The sequence below is a fragment of the Sturnira hondurensis genome, unplaced genomic scaffold (genome assembly GCF_014824575.4).
Source record: "Sturnira hondurensis isolate 20B ecotype Veracruz unplaced genomic scaffold, ASM1482457v3 Scaffold0006413, whole genome shotgun sequence".
Lineage (NCBI taxonomy): Eukaryota > Metazoa > Chordata > Mammalia > Chiroptera > Phyllostomidae > Sturnira > Sturnira hondurensis.
Genome location: NW_028079044.1, coordinates 5,607,716 through 5,623,562, shown reverse-complemented (window position 1 = coordinate 5,623,562; position 15,847 = coordinate 5,607,716). Strand labels below are relative to the sequence as shown.

Below are 15,847 nucleotides of genomic sequence, written 5' to 3'. Positions count from 1 at the left end.
TCACTTCCCAGACTCAGCTAGCCACAGCCATCTGGAAAACACCTCTGAGCCGATGCGCCCCCTAGTGTCATGCAGGGAGAACACATGCCTTATCAGAGACTTCCTCCACTTCCTCCTCCCCAAGCCCACTGAGGCATTTTTCCAATGAAATTGATGTTATTCCCCATATCTATCTTAACCATTTTGAACTACAATCACTTTTTAGGTTCCTGATATTTCACATCTACATTTTTCTATGCCTCTGAGAGTAGACACCAATATCCTATACTCACATCCCCATCAAAGAACAACATAGGCACACCCAGTCAGGCACTGTGTGATTTCAATTTATAACGTTCTTTAATAGCAGATTATGGACTTAAAAAATAAAAGAAGCTAAGAATGTATCTTATTTTGTATAATCTTGAGTTTTATAATCATGTTAATGTTTGACACATTCAAAAAATGAAATTAGATCACCAAGGATGGGAGAACTCAATGCAAACTAAAATAAATTGTAACCCAACTATATTTAAAATGAATAATTTTACCACGCTGAATTTTTAAAGAGAACTAATGCAAGTAATTTCTGAATGCAGAACTTTGACAACTGTCAATGTAAAGAAAAATAACTAAAAATAGTCTTGAACTCTTCTTAGCAGTTTTGTTTTAATAGACACTGGGTATAGCTACCTAGAAACTTTTTAATGGGTATTGCAGGGTTAATCAAATAAGTAAATGCACTAATGTTTTTGTGAGCCAGGCTTCTCACTATGGAAGAAGGAAATACAAATAACGAAGAACTCAGGGTAGGGAGCTATTAAAACAGAAAGTATCCATAGGAATTTTTAAAAAATTTTTAAAAGATTTTATTTATTTTAGAGAGAAAGGAAGGGAGGGAGAAAGAGAGGGCGAGAAATATATCAACACGTGGTTGCCTCTCACATACCCCTTGCTGGGGGACCTGGCCTGCAACCCAGGCATGTGCCCTGACTAGGAATCAAACTGATGACCCTTTAGTTCACAGACCAGCACTCAATCCACTGAGCTACACCAGCCAGGACCTAAATTCAAAAATTTAAAATCTATTTCTACCACTTAGCTGTATCTGTAAGAGGGTGCAGGTGTGTGTACTTCCCAGTCTGTCTGCTGAATCAGGCAAGAAGCAATGACATTGTAGTACAGCAACAATCACATATCTTGGGATTTAAATACCAGTCCCCACTACAAGAACCAGGGCTCCTTGTAGAAATGGTTGATTCCAGTGCTGGAACGGGAAAAGTACAAGATAGACCGGGAACAGCTAATTATGCCAAAAAGTAATAAAGTGCTAAAAAAATTACATGCTAAAAGCATGTCAAAAGGATGTGGGAAACAGCTTAAAGGGGTTCCTACTGGTCCTGGGGAAAATTTGAGCATTAAAATAAATAAGAGCCCTTCATTACAGCAGAATGCTGACTAATAAATCTAGAAGGAATGATAGAGTTTTAAAAATCACAAATTCAAACAGATATTAGTAGCAATGCATACTGAATTTGAGGGTGGGAGAAACTCAATGAGGAGTAAGATATTTTTATATAATATTAAGGTGTTCTCTCACAAATTATTTAATACAATAGGAAAACTATGCAACCGAAAAAATGGATAACACTTTAATGATCAATTTTAACATGATCAAATTTACCATTGCTGATAATGAGCCAATAGACATTATGTACCTCCAGAGACAATGCCCTAAGGAGGATACCCTATCATTCTTGAGGCTCCAGTCAGAAAGGCAAACCCTGAACCTAATCATGAGGAAACATAAGATAAGCCCAACATGAAGGGCATTCTGTAAAATAACGTCTGGCTTCTTCAAAAATATCAATGTCCTAAGAGAGAGAGAGAGAGAGAGAGGAAGGGAGAAAGGGAGGGAGGGGAGAAAGGAGGGAGAGAGGGAGGGAAGGGCTGAGACACTTCGCCTGATGAAAGGAGACTGAAGAGACGTGACAACTATAGTCGATACGTGAGCTGGACTAGAACCTGCACCAGAGAAAAACTGCTCCAAAGAGAATTACTGTAACAACCAACTAAAGTAGGAATATACACTTGTTCACAGTATTTATAGGTAATAGTATCTGTCCATATTAAATTTTCTAAATTTAATAACTACTATGGTTACATAAGAAAATATCCTTATTCTTAAAGCTACAAGTTTTAGTACTAAGAGTGAAGGAAATAATGTGTGCAGTCTACCTTCAAATGATTCCTAAAAGGGAATATTAATATATATCTGTAAAGAGGGAGATTGATAAGGCAAATGTGTCAAAATACTATAAAGATGAATGAATTCCTTGGGCTCTTTTTCTGTAAATTTGGAATTATACCAAAATTAAAAATGATTTTAAATTTTGAATTTAAAGTATAAGTACCTACAACTAGTTTTTTAAAAATATTTTATTTGTTTATTTTTAGAGAGAGGGGAAGGGAAGGAGAAAGAATGGGAGAGAAACATCAATGTGTGGTTGCCTCTTGTGTCCCTTACTGGGAACCTGGCCTGCAACCCAGGCATGCGCCCTCACTGGGAATCAAACCAGCGACCCTTTGCTTCATAGGCCCGTGCTCAATCCACTGAGCTACACCAGCCAGGTCACCTACAACTAGTTTTTGAGCCATTTTAAATATTCCCATATTATAATTCAGACAAATTAAAATCAAGCTATATATAGAGTTTATGATTTACATTAGTGAAAAAAGCACTTTCAATCAAATTACATGTGATTCATAATATACTTTTACTTATGCTTTTGTGATTTTTCAAAATGATTAACCAAATATTTTATAATTTAGTTACATTTATATATTAAAACCTAGGTTAAATAAAACTGGTAAACTGCTCTGAAAATAAAAAATAACTTATTTGGCTTTCTTATTAGTAATTATAACATGAAAGTACCAAAACTTTAAAAATTCCTGACACTTCCCCCAAGGTTAATGCAAATAGAAACCTTGGTTTATGTGTTTCTTTTTTCAGTTAAGCATTTATAGGAAAAAAACCCCACTATTTATTGTTCTACTCTCCAGTTTGCAAAATTCAAGTTAATAACACTGAACAGGTCGACTCCATAAACTGGCAATATTAATGACATTTGTAACCCATTTACAATCATATTCTTGGATGAAATAACTGTATAGAAAACAATTTGTCAGCAATGATGAGAGTCCTTGTCATTCAGCTGTACAACTAAGAATAAAGTAGAAATTAAAATCATAAAGCTGAGAAGCTTAAAATCCAGTTTTTAAAATAACTTGGGATTAACTTCACTAGCATAAACCTCAAAGACACTGATTACTGAGCTCAACATGTCCCAGCTTAATTAAAACATCACTGATCACCACTCACCAGGCTAAGCTTCATCTCTTCCATATTCAGGGAGTTCGTATTTCTAGGCTCCCCCAGACACAGAAGGGAGGGCAACCCCCATCCTTTTCATCTGGCCTCGGTTCTTCTTCTCGTAAATATATTCCTTTCATTTCAAAGCATCCAGAAGGGTTTGGGAGGCAGGAGAATGAGAGCAGCAGTTTGCTATCAAGTTTTGCTTGTAGAGCAAAAGATGAAACATTCACAAACCAACTTCTTCAAACAGAATCACATTTACTAAAAAGAATTAAATTCGATAACACAATATACTGGCAAGGTCGTGAGGAAACAGGTCCTCTTCAAGCCTGCTGCCTCTCAGTAATGCAATTCTGCAGAATATTTTTTTAAATATTTTATTTATTTATTTATCTTTAGAGGGGAAGGAGAGAGGGAGAGAAACATCAATGTAAGGTTGCCTTTTGTGCGTCCCCTGCTGGGAGTTGGCCTGCAGGGAACTGACCTGCAACCCAGGCATGTGCCCCGACTGGGAATCGAACCTCAATCCTCTGGTTCGCAGGCCTGTGCTCAGTCCACTGAGCTACACCAGCCAGGGCTAATTCTGCAGAATATATTACCGTTGAAATGGGCATAGTTATGGCCAATGAAGTTCACCTCTAGATGTCTTCCTAGAAGGACACCCCCATCATGTGTGCAAGTATTTACCAAAGAACCTAAATGTCTTGAAAAGCTTGAAAAGCAAATGCCTATCAGAGGGCAAATGACTTTAGAAAGAGAAGAAACACGTGCATAAAGAATACTGTGTAAATTCTTGGGTAGGCATGTGAATATAAAGACTAAAACTGTAACAGAGTGGAAGGCTCAGCCTCTCTGACTCCATCTTACTCAAGCCTGCACTGCTCCCGTGGCCTTCAGGCGAGCTGCCCCTGCTTTAGACATGCTAATCATTAGAGAAATTCTGCTTTGGGCTTCACTTTTTACACAAACTGCCTCTTCCATTTTCTCTTACCTTAACATAAAAGAAGCCTGAACTCTGCACTTCTTAAAATAAATTTGAGAGTTGGAACCCCCATCCTCTCAGTGGGTGCCTTCTTGATCAATAACCTTTCTTTACTCCCAACTCCGATGTTTTGAGTTTTGGCCTTTTGAAGCACTGAGCGTGGGCTTCGGCCAGTAACAAAAAAGATAGACGTCAAACTCATAGCAGCAGTGGTTAACCTTCGGGGGTTATGAGAAGAGACCAGGAGTGGAAACTGAAACTTCATCCAGAAGGTTCCAAAGTTTAAAGGAAAATGTATTCATGTATTACTTAATTAAAAATTAATGTTCAAAACTTTTTACATGGATCACATTAAACACTATATAAATCTAACAGGTCAACTTGACTATAAAATGATGGAAACCGAGAAAAACTGATAATCAGGCTAAGTCTGACTTACTAATTGTTTGGATTTTTTATTGAATTTATTGGGATGACACTGATTAATAAAATTGTATGGGTTTCAGGTGTCCAATTCTGTAACTGGGTGCAGAGCGAGTGGTCCCCCAAGTCTCCACAGCCAATCCTTGGGAGACGGGGTGGGTGGGGGAGATAATACAGCCAGTTGAGATACTTTGCATAACAAAAGGCAAGGTGATAGATAGCTGTGCTACCAGCCCCAGGCAAAAGGTACATGTGACTTTCAGAATGTATCCTGACTCCTGACACAGCGGGGTGGGGGTGGGGGGCTGCATCACTGAGTTCCTCTTGTCCTGACTAAAGATGACAGCCGAATGAAGTTATATACATGGGGCAACCCGCAAAAGTCGCCAATTGTAGGTGGGGCTGGGGCTGGATACGAGGTCATGTAGGAAGTAAGTTAGCATTTAAAATAAGGGTGGGCTGAAAGAGAAGGCTTTTGGTCCATCATGAGGTCTGTAGTGAGATAGGAGCCACATGGGCTATAGCAACAGGTAGCCATGAAGGTCAGCCATGAGGAGAGAGAAGGAGGAGGCAGCCGCGGGGAGGGAGCCAGAAGAGATTCTGTCACACTACCGGTCGTAGGGTAGGAGCTACACCTGCTCCTCTGAGGATTCGGCCATGTGTCCCGGTGTGCTAAGGAAGCAGGCATGCAGTCTGTAGTGAAGAAGCCACTATGCAGGATAAAAGGGTGTGAGGAGAGAGCTGACGGAGCTCTGCAGGAACCTGCCTAACCAAGCATGGGTTAGTGGGAGATCCCTGGAATGCAGAACTGTGACCAGAGACCACAGACTTCTGCTTCTCTGGAGAACACACAGAAAGTCTCTTGGGACTTGTGCCTTCCCAGACTTCACCACGATCCAGTGCAACATGGCACACGTTGTCCTGCAACGTGGAGGCTGAGGACAACGTACCCTAGATCCTGAAGAAGAAAGCTGCTGCTAGAGGATGGTGACTCTGCAACCCATCAATGTACCTTCCAGAGGAGATGGAGAACTGTTTGTGCAGCCGGCTTAAGAACAGATAAGGATATGGAAAGCTACAGGGCATGGTTCTGGCCTATAGCCTGGTGGAGAGCAAGGGAAGTGCTGGGTCTTGTGGGAGAACAGGACCCTGAACAGAAATGCTCCCAGCCCCCTTAATGTTGGAACCCTGTAAATAAAAACCTGTTTCCCTCACACTAATTGTTGGGTCACACACGCATCAAGGCACCATGTGCATGAGCCCTGGTTTGCTTAGTTACAGTTCTACATCATCTGTGTATTGTTTTGTGTGATCACCACCCCAAGTCAAGCCTCTTTCTGTAACCATTTATCTCCCACTGTTGGGGAAAATTGATAGGTATTTTAAGACACAGCACAGTGACTAGAGAGTGAGTTGTTTTTGCAGTCTAGTTGTTTTTGCAGCCCGGTGGCTTGTTTTGGCCCAAAGAGGCCAAAAGCCTCTTTTGGCTTCTCTGGACGACTGCTTATCGTCTGCATGACAGAGGTAACGCTCTGCTTCTTCTGCTTCCATAACTGCCTCCTGCTTTCGCCCCAGAAGTGAGGGTCCAAAGGATGGGCCCTCCCTTGCTCTATAAAAATAACTGCTCCCCCACTGCCCAGTGCCCAGAATTTAGAGACTGACTCCTCTGGGTCTGCACGCATAAAATAAACTTCCACTTTGTACACTCAAAAGTGGCTGAGTCGTTTTTTGTAACACCACTATATTCTCTCCTACTCCCCCAACTCCTCTTGAATTACTTACATTTTTAAACTGATAAAAACGGATACTACACTGGATCCTAGCCAAAAGGCCAAGAAGCAATGAATTCCTTACATTTTTAATACATCAGAGCAATTGCCCAAAATCAGAGTCTGAATCTTGATCTTGCTGCATGTACTAAACCCTACTGATTCCTAAAGTGACTTAATTGTCTTATTTCCTCATCTGTACTTAACATTTTTAAGAAACCCACTGGAAGAAGGGAAATAAGGGAGAAGAAAGGGAGGGAAAGAAGAAAGTTGCCACAAGTATTACATCTTATCGTGATTATTTGTCTGACTTCAAACTTTAATTTTAGATAATACATAGTAAAAGTTGAGTGGTAAGGAGAGAAATGCTAACAGAAAACTATCTAAAAAATCTTTTACTCAAAATAAAATAACAAAACAGGGAGGGAATATTCTACTAAGGATCCTGACAATGCTAGACTCTAGAGAATTGAAAATATCAACTCTTTTCCATGGATGGTATGAAAACAGTTCCCAGAGCCTAAGCAAAATACATTTGGGATATGTAGGAGGAATCACTTCTTCTAAATAATTTCCACTGAAGGAAGATGGATACACTGATTTGCATCTACTCTGAACCCAATTAGTCAAAGTTAAGAACTGTTCTCTCACATATGTAAATTTATTTCCTGATGTGTAAAAGAGAGTAGCCCTAGGAAGACAGCACAGGGCTGGCTACATATGCAAATGTCATATCCTCCATTAAAGGTGATAGGTTTATTATTGTATTTCTTTCATAGTTAAGTTTGTAAATTCTTCTGGTGGTTACCCCAGAAATTACAACACATACACTTGACTTCTAGAAGCTCAATGTCAATCCATACTTTTATTGTCTTTCCAGGAACAACGTAGAACATTTTAAGTCCCTTTCAACTTTAGTACTGTTGTTGTTATGCATTTTTAAAATATTATGCACATTTTGAATACTTAACAGAATATTACTACTGTTTTATGTAGTCAGTGTTCCCTTATCACTTGTCTTTCTGTTATCACTGATTCTCCAACTGGGGTTATTTTCCTTCTGCCTAAAGAACACTCTTTCAGAATTAAAACTGAGGGGATTTGTCGCCAGCAGACCCACACTTGAAGAAATTCGAAAGGCTATTCTTTTAGTGTGGGCCCGCTGGTGGCCAATCCTCTCCATGTTCTTGGTCTAAAAACATCTTTATTTCCCCTTTTCCTTCCATTATTCTGTCAGTTATCCATCCAGGTGCTCTGAGGTCATCTATCTTCCTCCTCTGGAGGACATTCTGATTTTCTCTTTATCTTTAATTACCTGCAGCTTCGCTATTACATGCCTATATGTAAATTTATTTTTATTTATCCTGATTAGAAGCCTTTTGGCTTTTTAAGTATGAGAGTTGGTATCTTCTATCAGTTCTGGAAGGTTTTTCAGCAATTACATCCTTAAATATTGTGTCTACTCCCCTTCTCCCTTCCTCCCTCCCTCCCTGTCCTTTTGAGTCACCAAACGAATATATGCTAAAATTTTCTGCTGATTTTTGTCCCTTTTGTCTTGTTTCCTCAAATGCCTGGTTCCCTCTGATTGTGGCTGGACAGTGTATTTGAAAAAGGATCTGTAGAAATAACTTGAAGTGTGGGTGCTGTGATTCTCCATCAAGGATTTTCGCTTGCTTCTTCCAGACTTCTGAGACTCTCGAAGCCCTACCAAGCCAAGTTCCTCACTTAAGGTTCCCTGAATTACTTAAATGTCAGGAATGAATCTAGGATTCAAGCTGTAGGAGGGACACTTTGCTTCCAGTTCATCTTCAAAGCAGAGGATGAACACACCAGGATTCCTGGGTTCATATTAGAGTGCCACTTTTGCCATCCCTAACCTCTTAAGGTCCCCAAAAGCCAGCTTCTCAGCCTCCTCTAGGGACACCCCCAGGGGACAACAGCTACATACTCTGCATTCTCAGCTTCCCTGAAACCTCAGTCCCACTAATTACTTACTATCTTACTATTTATGGATAATTTTTAGAAGATTTTATTTTTATATTTCACCCGATGTTTCAGTTATCTTCATTAGGATAATGAAGCCCAAATTACCTAGTCTGCCATTGCTGGGTATTGCTAGAAACTCAAGAGTAAGCTTATTAAAAAAACAGTCAAAGACTTATAGCAGTACTGATCACCTTAGCACAGCCTAACATTTGGGTCTAATTAATGTATTCAATTCCAAACAGACCATGAACTGAATACATTCATGGTCTGAGCATACATTCATCGGACCATGAATGACCAATACATTCATGGTCAAGAAGAGAGCACCAACGTTTGAGAGCATACATTGACCATCTCCCCTGGAACATCACACTATAGCTTAATAAGGAAGATTTACTGACATAAATCCAACTTTTCTTTTGATTTAAGTGGGTGGCACATGTAAAGTTTTCAGAAGAATGCCTGGCACACAATACGCTCTCAGTAAACATATGCCTCTGTAATTATTACTATTTCCAAAATAAGTGAATCCTTACAGCATTTCCGCACAATCTTACAAGATACCAATAGTCTTCATTCCAGTATTACCGTAAGAAATACTCTAGAAAACCAAAGTCACTCATTCATTTAGCTTTTAAAAAACACACAAAACCTTTAGACAGTCTTCCTAAATTCAAGTTTTGAGGGGGGAGCTATAAGAAATACCAGTCAAGGCCGCTGTAAACAGCCTTACTGCCGAAGATGCACATTATTATTCATCCCACGTGGGCTTGCCCTTTCTCACTCCTGAGAAGAGGGCATAGCTGCAGATTGTCACACAGCTGTCCTACAGCCATGCACCTCGCAAAGGAGAAAAGAATGGAGCACATTCAACAGCAGCTGGTGAGCCACCCAGGAAGCCGTGCCATGTGCTGAGTGACAAACATTCCATCACAATTTCTAGTGCTCAAGCCTGTGATTGATTTGCCTATCATATGTGAAAGGAATGATAATAGGAAGAACCTCTGTAGTTCTAAAGGGCAACTTGTGGACCGTCCGTATTTCATGCTTGGAGAGCAGAGTCCCTGCGTCGCCCCACATCACTCTGTGCAGGAGCAGAGTGCGGGGCGCAGCAGACCAACCGTGCTCAGACCAACCTGAACACTGCAAGCCTCTTAAAGTGGAATACATCATATTCATTTAAGAAACAGTTACTGAAACCTGGTTTCGGCCAGCTACTTTGGTAGGATCTGGGTATTTACTGGTGAAGATAAGATGATTCTGGCCTCCCAGAATTCAGTCTAGTCATGCAGGAGAGAGGAAGAGACAGACATGCCTAACTGTGTTATAGAGTGACAAGGACTACGATGATGGAAGTGCAGGGGGTACTGGGGGACAGTACAGGGAATGGGAAATCAGGAAAGGTATCCCAGGAAAATCACTTTTAAACTGAGACCTGAGAGACAAGGAAGGGCCAAGCAAAGATGAAAAGATAGAACATTCCAGAAACCACATGTATAGAGGCCCAGAAAGAAAAGAAACCAAAGGGCACATTCTAGCAAAAAAAGAAGGAAAAGCTAAGCCTACTCTGTGGGAATGCCTCCATAACCAGGGTCATTTGGTTACAAAGGAAGACAAACCACCATAAAAGAGCGAGGAGACACAACAAACAAGAGAATGAATATACACCACAACACCCCCATCACACACACACCCAAAGATCTGGAAATAATAATAGAACGAGTTGAAAGATTCTAAACATTCGAAAGATTCTGAATATATTTAAAGTCAATAAAAACATAAGTTATAAAAAATAAAAATAAAAACATAAGTTATAGATACCATATGGCAACAATAACACAGAAGAAAACTATAAATCAAATAGAACTTGTAGAAATGAAAAAATATAGTCACTGACATTCAAAATCTAATGCGAGACTTCTAGTTTGAAAGCATTTATCTATGCTTCTCCACAAAACAAAACTAAAAAGATCGGGAGTAATTTTAAAAGCCACAAAGAGAACAAGAAAGGGGAAAAATATACAAGAAAAACTTTTTTTAAAAAAGGAGTTAGAAAGCAAAAGATTAAGTGGTGGCTGATTTTAGAGCCCTAAGAAAGCTGAAATCTACCAGGCTGGGAGTGGGGAGAGGAAGGGAAGCTAGAAAGAAGTAGCTAGTTCACAGTCACAGCCAGAAACCTGAAAAGGCTCAGGCTTAGAGATAAGAGCTCTGAAGGCAGGAATGGAGAAGGAGGGTAATTAGTTGAGAGTCTGTATAAAGAGCAAAGAGAAACAGACTCATAGATACAGAGAGTAGATAGACAGTTGTTAGAGGGTAGGGGGTTTGGGAGCCTGGGTGAAAAAGGTGAAGGGATTAAGCAAAAACAAAAAAAGCCTCATAGACAACAATATGGTGATTACCGGAGGGAAAGGAGGTGTTGGAGGAGCTAAAAGAGGGTAAAGGGATGAAAAAGGGTGATGAAAGGAGACTTGACTTAGCATGGTGAGCACACAATACAATATACAGATGATGTATTATAGAACTGTACACCTAAAATCTGCATAATTTTTTTAACCAAGACACCCCAATAAACCAAATAATTTTTTTAAAAAAGAGTAGTCCAGATATCATCCACCCACCCCAGAAGTCTGGAGGATTACTCTCTGCAAGGCTGCCCAGCTGAGCAGAGGGTTGAGGGCCATTCATGGGGTTAAGCAAGAGTCTGCTTAACCAAGAAGTCCTCCCCACTTGAATACTGGAGCCTTGGTGGTTAGAGGTAAGACATCCCATCTCCAGGCAAGAGATTCTGGGATTTCTTTTCAGGAAAATTGGCTAAGACAAGCAACAATACCTCTCAGTTCTGACATTTTATCCTACTTTGATGAAGAAGCATATCTTGGAGTGAGGATTTTTTTTTAAAGCACATAATTTTCTACTACCCACAAGGATGGCTAAAACTGGAAAAGACAGGCAATACTAAGTGTTGACAAGAATATGTAGAAACTAGAACACTCTTTTATTGCTGGTGCATAAATCAGTACAACACAACCACTTGGGGAAACTGTTTAGTAGTATATCTATTAAAGCTAAACACAGGTATTCCCTATGATCTAGGTATATAGCAAAACAAAAGTAGACATTCATCTGCCAAAAGATACGTATAAGAATGTGCAAAGAAGCATTATTTACAGTAGCCCCAAACAACCCACGTGTCCAATAATAAACATAGTAAATTATATTCATGTACTAGAACACTACACAGCGATGAAAGAGAATAAGCTTTTTCCATGTGTGAGGACAAGCTCAAATCTCGTAACAGAGTGTTGAGCAAGTCAAAGTCCACACAAAAAGAGCACATACTGTATGGTTTAATTTATATAAAGGTCACCAACAGGTAAAACTTCTACATGAGAGGGGTTATTTTCAAAAGGTGACAGTGACTAGGAAGTGTCAGGTGAGAGGTTCTGGAGCCCAGTAATGTTCTATTTCTTGATCTATGTGGTTGTTACAAAGGTGTATTCACTTTGCTGAACTTCATCAAGCTGAACACAGACAAATTGTGTGCTTTCCTTTGTAAACGTATCCTTGAATTCAAAAGCTTACAAAAAATGAATAGAGATGTGGTGTCCACCTTTAGATAGTATTTTTTGGTCTTATTTTCAAAATTTTGTTTAATGAGCACATACACATATCCTAGTGGGGGAAAAGCAACTTTTAAATAACAGCAGATTTGAGATTCTGTGAGGTTCACAGCAAATCCAAGTACAGTGTGTAATTTAAACACAGTGTAGCTGGTTGCCAGACATGCTGAAAATGATGACCTAGAATGAACTCATCCTTAAGGTGGGGAAGAAGGAATAGATTTTTGGAAGCTTAAGTTACAAAAAAAGGATGTTAAAAAGTTTGCCTTTAAGATGGTAATCATGTAAAATACAGACTTTTGAAGCAGTTAGATAGCATTATGAACCCAAAGTTCTACTGCCCTTATTTCTTGAAACTTGATTACAAAATTTGCATCCTTTTTTTTTTTTTGGTACTGTCTTACTGCCTTGGTTTGCAGAAAGCAAACTGAAGGCACTTATCAGCCAACAAGTAACAGTAAATGGCATCACACATGCTGCATAAAAAACCTTGCACAATCAATCAACCAGAAAAACCTTTAGGCCACTGTGTCAATAAGGAATAACATATTCCTTCTGAACTGCAAGATAAATTTAAATATAAGCCCACAAAATAACTTGTGATTTTTTAAAGTGAATCTAAAGTTTAATAAGGATATGGGAGATGGGGTAGGGGATGTTATTGTGTATTGCCGGCCTTTTGTTCTTCCTGTTGTAAATTTCTTTGTTTAATCCTATTTCTTTCTTTCTCTAGAAGTAGAAGCTCTAATTCAACTGTTTCCTTGTTTTGCATAAAAGAATTAAAGTTCCTTGTGAACATTCTACTCAGTATTCTAAAGGGAATCTCCCAATCAGAAGTTCCCATTTTGCCCTGGCTGGCGTAGCTCAGTGGATTGAGCACAGGCCTGCGAACCAGAGGATCGCAGTTCAATTCCCAGTCAGGGCAGATGCCTGGGTTGCAGGACAGTTCCCTTCAGGCCAACTCCCAGCAGGGGACACGCGAAAGGCAACCATACATTGATGTCTCTCTCCCTCTCTCCTTCCCCTCTAAAGATAACTAAATAAATAAATAAAAATTAAAAAAAAGAAGTTCCCATTTTATCTATATCCATTTAAACACATCCAACATCAGAACAAGATCACGTCCAAACTCCCTTATACCTTTGTACATTTCTCAGGAATTAAAGCAAGGAAGTGCTCCCTGTCCTCCACATCAGTAGTAGGTTTCACATTTCCTATTTAACATGCCCCATATTATTCTGTTCTTGGCCCAAGTAAATTGTCTTTGTCACCATAAAGGTGGCTCTGGTCTTCAACCTAAAAAGATACAGGGGAGGCAACCACCCTCTTCAAAAGGATAACAAACAGGGATCTGTTGCTCCCTAGACTCAGCTATTCTCTAAATGATATACTTCAAGTTCAATGCCCAGTCATTTTCTAGGCTTTCTTGTGAAATGTTTTAGTAAGCTACACGTGTTTTCCTCCTTCTGGCAATAACACTTCTTCTCTCTGTAGAAATTAGCCTTTCCCCATCCCTTGTGGGTCTGGGAGGACCGCCCATCACAATTCCTTGCCCTGGCTTGAGAACCACGATACCTCTTCTCTGCTACAGGGAGAGGTCCAAAGGATGGGCTCATGACCCATGCAAGGCCAACAGAATGTGCTTCCTTCTGATTTTATAACCTGGTGCTAGAAAAGCTTCCTGTTTGCTGTGAGGTCTCTGGCTGAAAGGATGCAAACCTGAAGCCAGCCATGGCCATGGCATCCCTACACAGCCCAACCCCATTCACTTGAAAGAAATCTGTCCACAACGGGATAGAAGGAGGTCAAAGACCAGAGAGAAACGCAGCCAAGAGAGAGAGAAAGAGAGAGTCTAAGAGGGTACTGACAACGCCATTGGAGTCCCTGTAGGTCCTGATGTCAGCTCCAATCTGGAACTTTCCAATGACATAAGCCACTGAATTCCTTTGTCTTCCAAGGCCAACGTAAGTTGGGTTCTATTACCCTGAACCAAAACTCTCAAAGACCAAAAACCTGCAGTGGTGCCCATGCGCATCGCCATCAGCTCTCTGCTCTCACTGACTCCCCACAGCTTGTCGGAGGGGCAAGCACCTCAGAGTATAGATTCACTGGTGAACAAGTGGCCGTGGCCATCCCAAACTGTAGATATTCTGGTTGACCATTCTAGAACTAACAAGTAAATCTAGTCCTAGTAATCAAGGTTAAAAACCTGCATGTCACCTGAGTTCTATCTGGGCCACATCCTAGGCTCTCGGGCTGGGCATCCAGACTAAGGGGACGTGGTGTGCAGCGAGCAGCCTTGGAGCTCAGCACCACAGGGCCCTGCTCTGCGCTGAAGGAAGTGTTTGTCACACCCAAATCCTTCCATGTCAAGTGACTGGTCCTGCCTTGTTCAGGAGACAAGTGATGCGGAGTGTTGACTTTGCTCTCAGCAAATACATCAACCAAAAGTTAATCTGAACCTAGAACCAAGCATAAGTTCTTAGAAGAGACAGTTTGTTCCACAGATTTACTGTGAGAGGCATGAATGGATACAGCTTAATGGGTATTCGTGTAGGCTCGTGGCATTATTTTTCTTTGGAAAATATCCCTGACTCTCACCATCAGATGACGATAACTCAGGGACAAAAGCAGGCCAGGCAATTAAGTAAGTGGTAATTTAGGCAACTGGGGCCTGAGGTGAGGGAGGCCTGGTATGAAACCTGGCTTGACAGTTATTAGCTACTGTCCTTGGGCAAATTACTTAATTCCTCTAGGCCCCAGTGTCTTTTTTAGCAAAAGGGGAATAATAGCTTCTACCTCAGGGACTTATTGTGAGGAATTAAGGACCATTATGTACAAAATGCTCAGCACAGTGCCTAGCACATAATAATAGCAACAAAACTATCATATATGAAGTCATCAGGTCAGAGATATTTGAATATAATACATATTATTGAATATTTTAATGGAATCTATTTCTGTGAGTCTTCGCTTATACACATATAGGCATCACCATTAAAGGGACCAAAGAGAAAAGAAGAAACTTCATGTTTACTCTCAGCCAGAAATGCTTCACTTCCTTAAATTATAAAATCGCTATTCCTTTTGACCTCACAGAAGTTAAAATTAATCCAATCCCAGATCAGCAGATGTAGAGAAACGGCACTTTCCTACCTGGGCATTGGTACTTCTCTTCTTGGAAGGCAGTTTGTCAGTATCTATCACAAGGTAAATGCATGGGTTTCTTTACCCTGGCCATTCTACTTGTAGAAGTATCTGCCACAGAAATACCCACACATACACTCTGGGAAGCATGGACACATGAGGATGTCTGCTCCAGCACTGCCTGTAATAGAGGACAAGCCAAGTGCCCATCAACAGGAGTGCCGAGACCCAAAACAGAGACCGAGGTGACAAACCAGGTGTCCAGGGGTTCTTCCCATAGCCCCTTGTATGTGAGCACTGGCCTCTGAGTTGGTTTGAGTCAACAAAAATCTACTGAGTGTCTTCCCCACGCCGGGCCTCGTGCTCAGTGTCTGGGGACAATGGTGAACAAAGCAAAATCTAGTCCTTCAACCAGAAGAAGAAAACCCAAAACCAAATTCTATATTCTCCCAATCCAGGTAGGACCTTATCAGATTATTTTAAATAACGCCCACGATTTTTACTTTATAACTTTAAAGCATCATTTAAAAATTATGCTTCCCAAAAGCACTGGGTCAAATTT

At 40.4% G+C, this 15,847-nt stretch overlaps 1 protein-coding gene and 1 pseudogene across 1 annotated transcript in view; both read right to left on the bottom strand.

Annotated features, from left to right (window-relative positions):
- The window catches only part of EML6 (EMAP like 6), a 229,424-nt gene that overhangs the window by 199,121 nt on the left and 14,456 nt on the right, over positions 1–15,847 (bottom strand). The gene's annotated exons all lie outside the window — the stretch shown is intronic.
- LOC118989051 (uncharacterized) lies at positions 6,505–6,606 on the bottom strand (annotated as a pseudogene).